Source organism: Parus major, chromosome 4 (genome assembly GCF_001522545.3).
Source record: "Parus major isolate Abel chromosome 4, Parus_major1.1, whole genome shotgun sequence".
Taxonomy (NCBI): Eukaryota; Metazoa; Chordata; class Aves; order Passeriformes; family Paridae; genus Parus; species Parus major.
The window spans coordinates 4,168,159-4,177,035 of record NC_031771.1 but is presented as its reverse complement, the minus strand read 5'-3'; the positions used below and the strand labels follow the sequence as shown (position 1 = coordinate 4,177,035).

Here is an 8,877-nt window from a genome sequence, read left to right as displayed (position 1 = left end):
AAGGCTGCTAGTTTAAAGCAAAAAGCCTGCTTTACAGAGTCTGTGGTAATTCCACACTCTTAAAAGAGTTTACTGTGGTCTGTGAGTGTGTGGGGGGAAAAAGGTTTGGATTTCGTTGTTGTTTTTGTTAATTTTTTAAAAATTTGCTTTCGTGTTGCTGACATAACATTCTAAATAGCTCCAGTGTGTTTTCAAAGGTTCTTGTTAGATATGAACAGTTTCCAGAGAAGAAATCATCTGATCTAGAGTACAATTTTCTTCTAATTGCAGAGGAAACATCTTAGAAAATTTGTAATACTCTCTCAAGTTCTGAAAAACCTGTAGAACGTCTTTATACTGATAATTTGGTTTAATATTCTGCTTTTCATTCATGAAAACAAAACCTAGTGTCAAAATTAACACATTACCAAGTAGGTCTATCTCTGCTTACCAGCTCTGTCAAAAATGTTATTATGTAATAACAAATATGTAATGTCCCTTTTGAAATCCTATCCATGAATTCCATGTTGGAAACCCCTAGCTCAGGAAAGGCTTTTTGGGAAGTCTTAGTGAGATAATTTTGTGTGAAGGTTTAGCCTGTACCCATTTCATCCCTACAGTACTACCTGTGCAGACTAACAGTGGTATTGCAATGTAAGTCTGCTGAATGCATTTCCCAGACACAGAAACACTGACAGGCTCAGTTCAGAATTCCCACTGATCTTTTCTGCTCAGTGAAGCTTTTCCTTGCCTTTTTTCCCCCCCATGTTTCTTCTTGGTGGTGACCCACTGGCTACTGCCCTGTCTGCTCTGTACCATCCTTCATTTGGTTTTATTTGCAGTGCATGTTTTGGTTTTATATAAATCAGTTAAAACACACTGAGAGCCAGCAAAATTTAAATTACAGCACTTTTGCAATTTGTTTCTTCTGCATTCTGTTGAGTTTTGTCTGTGCACTGCAGTTCTTGGCCCAAGATTTGTTCGTGTCTCATGATTTCTCAAGTAAACTGAAAGCATAGAAATTCGCTATGTGGAATTGGCTTGAAAAAATTCTTTCATCTCTAAAACCACATCAGATATTTGGCACTGCAGACAGGGAGCTCCTGTGGTTTTTGGCACATCTGGAAGCTCCTCTGTACTGGAACTCTGTTGTAGCAATTCGCTACAGCTGAAAGTGCTACCGGCATTTTCAAAAGCTCGTGTACCTGATTCTTGCCACGGCCCATGAGAATGCATCAGGAATCTGTGCTCACAGAGAGAAAACCAGCAGGTCTTCCCCTTTTTGTTTTTTTCTTTTTACACAAAAGCAATAGAGAAGCCTTTCTCACTGTGTTATTTTCACCCAACTCGATTTTCCAGATAAGCATCCTAGCTGAAAGGAGGTCTCGCTTCACCCTTCAGCTTTCTGTGTGTGGAGATGGAGCTTGGCCAGCTCTGCCCATCTGCAGGCAGGCAGTTGTCTCCTCACTGTAGCTAGATCAGCCTCAGCTCTCAACACAGACTTAGCAGCTCTCTGGCTCCACTTCCACACTTGAAAGCTTCCCAGAAGATCACCCAGGGATGATGGATGCAAGGGTACTTGTAAAAGGAGGGAGAAAAAAAAAGGAAAAAGAGAAATTACACAGACAGGACAGAAAGAAAACCTAAAAATAAAATAAAATAGGGTCATCAAGATCTTGCCTGAAGCTGTGTAATTCTGCTTTCGTTCTTAGTTTAATTTTCGTTCTTAGGTCCAATTCCATAGGTGTTACACGAGCTTACAATTGTTGAGGGGAAAATATATGTAACATAATTCTGATTTTCAGAAGAAATTTAGAGTGAGTACACTGGGACTGAAAATCTTGGCCAATATTTTGTTTTTCCTTTTTCTTCATGGGGTAAGAGATATGTTTCTCTAAGCACTTTCCTAATATATTTCTGCTTTTTATTCATCAGTCCTTATCACAGTACTTGAGAGGTTACGTGGTTTCAGGATATCCATAGATTTACAATTTTCCTGGTAGCACTGAATAGATTGTGTGTATCCACTGTAAAAAAAATTTTTTTTTCCCTAAAAAATATCTCATATGTAAGAATGATACTACATTCTTTTCACTTAGAAATTCAATTTTTTTATTCTTATGCTCTTTTTAAATATAGATTTTGTTGCCTATATTTGGACCCAGAATGACTTCTTTAAACGACTTCCTCGTCAGCACCTGACCTGGTGCCCACAGCTACACCAGAACAAGAGATTCTTAAGGTGTGTTCTGTGTCTGCTGGTTCATAAACACTGGGTTGGACCTTGCAGCTAAACTTGTGCCATCTCCTCTGGAAAGTGAGCAGCTGTCCTTTAGCAGAATGCCTGCTTGTGAGGAGTGATCTGCCTCTCTGGGGTCCATTTGGCTCTTGTCATTTTCTTTCCTTTGGAGAAAAGGGAAATATTTAGGGGTTATGTTCCAACTGCTTTATTTTGTTTTCATTAAAGCATCCAGTGGGAGAGTGTGGACTTGATGAGAGGTTGCTTTCACTGGAGATTGCTACCACAGACAGATGGGTTCTCTGCCTGTTGTAGTGGACTACACACTTGCAGGGGTGGCAGTAACACATTTTATCCTGAAAATTAAGGGCAAATCCACCCATAGGAAACTTGTTTTTCAGCCAGATGTTGTCCCAGACTGCGGCCAAGAGAAGGCAACTTGTAGATCTCTAAAGAATGTGCTATGTATAAGATTTAGTAGTTTTGTGCTACTTTTAATTCATAGGTGTGAGCTCAAAATATCAATTTTAAGTTGTTATTTCATCTCTCTGATTAATGCAGCTCATTGGTGGAGTTTTCATCCCACCAGGGACCAGGAGAGGAAAGATGAGTGTGATCTCCTCCTCCTCAGTCACACAGGCCAGAATTCCATGCTTGGCAACTCAGTAGGTACCTCAATATAAATGGTGCTGAGGGATCAGGAAGTCAGGTTTGGGCAAGGTGAGATACAATTCAGGGTGCTCTGGCTTTGTATCAGTGTGCTGTAATCAGCCATCAGGAACTGGAAATGAGAAATGATCACTGCATGACTTGCCAAGGTGTTGGAAGCCAGCAGCAAGCGCTTCAAGAATGAGTTTGGCATTGTTAGGCAGTATACAGCTAGTCAAAAAAGCCTGAAAGTACAGCAAAGTTTATATTTTGAATTTTCATTCAAAAAGCAGATCTCCTGAAGTGAAAGAAAATTAAAATTTAGATTATACTGGTCAGGATTATGGGCTCACAGTTATAAAAAACCAAAAATCCTGCAATGAATCACAATTATTCCCATAGAGAAGGAGCCTGAAAGCTTGGGAAACACATTGTGACTTCTCTTTTTCTCATAAATGTAGTGGAAAGGCAGGAGTGTGGACATGGAAAGTGATGGGGAAGGTGCCAAAAGGAGGTGAAATGAAACTAGGAATGTAATAAACAGCAGGCTGGCTTTAGTTGTGCAAGTCTGTGAAGGCTCCTAAAGCAGTGCAGGCCACACATGAATGAAAGGCTTTCACTGCAGCCACAACACCCAGGCCATCATTCACAGAGAGAATTTCTGAGGACTGCTTCATTTGATTGTGTAAATGCCAAACTGTCGGATGGATTCATCAGCCAGAAAGTGGCAGCTTGTGGAAATATTTGTCCATCCTCTAGAGGAGCAAAATGAGGGCATAAAACCGGCAGTGCAAGGGTAATTGTCTGTTCATTAAAGATTGTGTAATGTAAAAGGTTTAAAAGTGGCTTCTGGTTGTTTAGCATGAGCCTCTTGCCTTCTCATTAGCCCTTTTTAAAGGCAAGACAGGTCTGCTTCTTGCACTGCTGTTCACTTTCTGTGCTTGTCTTCCTTTTTTTTACTGTAGTGGAAGGGATAATTTCTAGGTGGATGGTTGTCCTCCTGCCATTTAGTTGTAAGCCCAAAAATGTCAGTTCAAGGCACATCTTATGAAAATATTGTGTTTTATCTCCACTCGCTGTGTATCTGCCTTTAAACAAACATAGATTTACTATGGAACTGCTTGGCCTGGATCTTCAGGCTGCCTCCAAACAGCTACTGCCACATTTTGGTCCATGAGAAGCAAATGAAAGTAATTCATATTAGTAGGTCAGATTACTTAGGTGAAGGTAAAATCGGGAGAAGGAGCAGCGTTTTTTTAAGGGTTCTTGCACTCTGGGAAACACTTTGGGCTTAATGCTTGTCTGTTTCTTCCCTTTGCATAATTATTATTATAACATTATCTGCTGCAAATAGGACCTGCTTGGATGAAAGTAAAAAACTAAATGTTAATGTCTTAAAATTTAATGAGAGATGGTTTTTTTTAAGGATAAAAGCATGGTCCACACATCTCTGCTGCTCTCTGCAGAACAAGGCAACCAGAGAAATCCCCTGCTATTTCTGAGATGAAATTTAGTCCATCCATGATTAATAAATATTAAAAAATATTTATTTTTTTCATTTTACATGTGTATTGTGGCTTTTCAAGAATCCTCAGCTTAGAATTAAACAGGGGAGCAGTACTAATAATGGAAGTGTTTGTTCAATAATTATTCAGAGACAAGATACCTAACAGAGAGCTGCTTGATTTAAAGAAAAAAAAACCAAAAACTGTTATTATGCAATGTGATCCTTGGGACAGAGCAAAAGCAGGAATTTATTCAACACTTGCCATCAGCAGGCTGATGTTTGCCTTCTGCCCCAAAAGCAGGACCTCAGCACACACGAGGGTTCCTTGGAATGGCACGGCCACGAACATCTGGATTTCCTCCTCCGTTCCCCAAGCTCTCCTTCCTCAGCACAGCGCTCTTTGGGTCAGTTCAGGTCATTGCATCGCCTGTGTCCCCTCCCAGCTTCTCGCCGTGCCGTGCCCGCCTACTCGCTGAGGGAGCCGGGAGCGAGAGAGGGAGAAAAGCTCTGGAGCTGTGTAAGCTCTGCTCAGCAGCAGCCAAAACACTGCTGTGTTATCCTCACTGCTTCTCTCACAAATCCCAAACGCGGCACCAGACAGGCTGCTGCGAACGGCGTCAACTCCAGCGCAGCCAGACCCACTACAAATAGTTATAAACAATGAACCACGTGGAAAAACAGCTTTGCAGCAATCTCTGGGATTTTTTCTGGGCTGTTTTGGCGGTGTAGTCCCACTGGTGCATACCTGTAGTTCTCCCTGGCAGATGGTGCCATCAGCTCTTTCGGAAGTAGCCCTTAGATAGGAGCCAGCTTCCGGAGTGTCCTGCTGTTTGCTGGTACTCATCATTTCATCGCTAAACACCATCAAAAAAAATTATATTGAACGTTTTCCAGCTCTTTTCACATTTGAAGAGAACTTAGATTTTAACTGCTTTTTAATTGTTCTGAGATTCAACGTATTTCTCCATTTATTTTGTGAATAAGGAGTAACACAGGCTTGGGAATGAAACACTGAAAAGAGATGTGTCGACAGAGTGTTTGAGTTTTAACTCGCGAGAACTTTTTTGAATATTTGTGTCATCTGGAAGTAGCTCTGGAAAGACTCCTGGCCTTAACCCAGACTACCTTTTATTCCTACCTTTTTACCTTTGTTCCTGAGTCAGTGGAGTTTCTTGGAGGCAATGCTCTCATATATGGTCTCTGGTGCCTTTGGCATAAATGCAATTATTCTCTAAGACAGCGTTCAGCTGGGCTGCAGATTTTAGTATTGCTTAGGTAATCTGAGCTGTGAGAATTTATTTCTGGGCTAGAGTAGATCTCCCTGGCGTTGACATCTTTGAAAAAGTTGACCACTTGAAATTCAGTTTTGCCTGGGTGATCCTGCCGTTTTGTAGAGAAAAGGAAAGTGTGACATTAACAATTTTTAACGTTTCGTTACAGAGTATTTATTATGAAATGACACCTCAAGTATTCTATATTTCAACAAATTATTACTGGGGATGCATTTTGCTTTTGAATTCATGGGATGATGTTTAATTTAATATTCATTCAGAACTACTCGGAGCCATTTACCATGACAACCAAAAATAATGAATAATATATTTATATCATCCATTAATAACCATCCATCCGTTTAAAAGTTTCATCCTAATACGTTCTGGAAATCTGCAAATTAATTATGCAAAACCCTGAATGAATATAAAATTGAAATGCTTAAGAATTTAAATGATGCAATTAAATGCTATTGCATGTAACTCAAAGTTATTTTCTTCTAATACTTACTCATCAATCTTAATTTCAGTACCACCATTTAGAAACAGAATCAGCTTTTATACCTTGTCAAAATATTGGAAGTTTGAGCAAAGACTGTATTCTTTTTCCTTTGATAACATTATTTCCACACATGAATTTAAAGTCCTTATTTAAACAAAAGTAACCTTTATAAAGACAGATTACAATGCTCATCAAAATAAGGAGGGGGAGGTCTGAGGTGTCAGTCCTTGTTCTTTACAAGTCCCAATCAATCCAGCCATGAGAACTGATCTCAATCTGTAATTATAGCTACCTAAAAATCCTAATTAAACTCCGTAGAGCTGGCAAATCAATACATAGCCAGTACTAATAAGCAAGATTGGCTGACCAGGCTGCCTGACGAGTTCATATCTTCATAAATATTTTTGTTATTCTTACAGTTAGTTACCTAACAATAGCCATTGAAGAATAGTTTTTGCTAAAATTGACTTTCACTGTAAAATACTGAGTAAATAAGAAGTCATGCGAACTCTATCCCAGTTAAAAACTAGCACAGTGGTGCAGAAAATCAAAGCTGTTGAGTGTGTACAGTAAGTGTGCAGTGAAACCTTCAGGCAGGTCAATTGTTTTGAAAATGCAAAAAAACTGTGATTTGAGGGAAGAGCCAATTTTAACACCAATAGAGAGAATACATGGACCCAAGGAAAAGTACCTTGAACTGTCAGGAAATTTTTGATTTGCTTATTTCTGTTTGCTTCACTAGTATTAATGCCTTTGTATTAGCTCAGTCATTTTGACCAAGGCCAAATGACTATGTTTAGGTAGGTCTTATTTAGGTACTGTAAAACCTGAGAAGTACAAAACTCTTCAAGGATTTTTTTTATCCAAATTTCCACTTTAAATCAGCCATTAATGGGAGTGAGACAGTTTTAAAATCTTTCACCTGGCTTCATGGCATAGACTGAGAGACAGCTCATGATGCTAAAGAATCTTATCTTAATAAGTCACCCTTACTGTTGAACACATTGACCTGGAAATCAAAGTTTTGAGACAAAGCAAGAAACACAGAAAATAAAAACCTGGGTGGAGACAAACTGTAAGGTAGGCAAGGCTGAAATACTTGTGCTAGAAAAGTTTGAGAACACCATGGTTTAAAGAATCTGGTTTAAACTCTGTGGAGAATGTTTTGCCAATCATTTTGAAAAACAACTTGAGAAGGATATCAATCTTATAGAAAATAGATTTTTTTCTGTATTGTTTTCTTTCTCTTTTCACAAACAATAGTAAAAATACATATATTACAGTAGTAAATTATCAGATTTGACTGTTTTCAAGCCAACTTTAATCTAATGAAAAATGTGGGGGAAAAAGTACTAAGAAAGCGAGGCAGAGGTTTTTTTAAATTATGTGGGTGTTATAATTATAAAGTCATGCTTATTTTGACATTGCATTATTAGGTCATATATTTTAGGGTAAAATTAATTATTTTTTCAATATATCCTTAAATAAAGCCAGTCCAAGTCTCTCAGTAGAAACACTCCCACTTTAAATTGGGAGAACCTGTGTGTTACCTGCAGTTTTGCAGTGATACAGGTGTTTTGGAATGTGTGATTACACCCTTACATTATGTCATATGTATCAGACAAAATCTAGCATTTGATCAAGGTGCTGACTGTGACTTTTTTGACAGCTGGTACTGAAATTCTGTATGACATGATTTGGCCTGGAATTTTCATTGATTCATTTCTGGGTATTTTTTTTAATTCAGTAAGAGGAATGTGACTTGATTCTAATTCTTTCGTTTTGAAAGCAGTGCAGTGGGTTGGGCAGGACACAAAGTTTACGGAGCTGTGTTGCTGCTGATAAAAAAAAGGATGTTTTCTCTTTCTTTTCAGTGAACAACAGAGGGGAGTACTGAAAACTTTGGGAAGAGGAAGCCCTTTCCTAATAAATGGATGTTGACTGCAAGTTGTAAAACAGCATTGGACTTTACTGGAAAGGTAATCGATGTCCTGGTTTCTGTCTTACCAAAGTTCTGCAATCTCATCAGAAACACAGGAATAAATATTTAGCTTCCTTCCCCTTAACCCCCGTCACCAAAGCTTTCTGGATGCAAGGTGTTAGCCTTTGCATCAGTTTATTGATCCTTTCCTGTAGGATCTAACTTGCTTCAGGGGCACTATAAATACAATATTGCAAAAGTGCTGCCATATCAATATTCATTTATTTTTATTGATTAGTTGCCACTTGTAAATTCTGGGTACTGAATTAATGGATGCTGAATAACTGCTTCGATTAATGAAGCTAAAATTGGCTTTAACATTCTACGCTAACTACAGAATTTTTTTTTTTTATTACAAAGCTAATTATTTCTTTTTTTACAATCTGCAATTCCTTTCATAATTTGATTTATCCTCGGCTCCTCACTGGAAGCCCCAGAGTAACAAAATAGAAGCTATTTATAAATGTTCATTATTTACAGCATTCCACAAGAACATCCTTACACTAAGTCCCTATTAAAACACTGGAATTAGTAGGTGAATTTGACCGAATTAATGCCTTTCAGAAGGTGAAATTTTAGAAGACAAATTTCAGATGCTGTTTTTTTGTGACTGTTTTGGCACATTCTGTAAGTGTCTTATTCATTCACATAATCATTAGTTTTTGGAGGAGATACAGAAGAAGGTAGGTGAATACATTCATGAATATTTGTTCTGACACATGGTCCAAGTGTCACAGTGGTGTTGTCTTT

At 38.4% G+C, this 8,877-nt stretch overlaps 1 long non-coding RNA gene across 1 annotated transcript; it reads left to right on the top strand.

Moving 5' to 3' along the window:
• Positions 1-2,123: 2,123 nt before the first annotated feature.
• On the top strand, positions 2,124-8,519 carry LOC117244255. Its single transcript, XR_004496991.1, has 3 exons — positions 2,124-2,221; positions 2,780-2,883; positions 8,021-8,519. It is a non-coding gene; the product is annotated as an uncharacterized LOC117244255 (long non-coding RNA).
• The last annotated feature ends 358 nt before the right edge of the window (positions 8,520-8,877 follow it).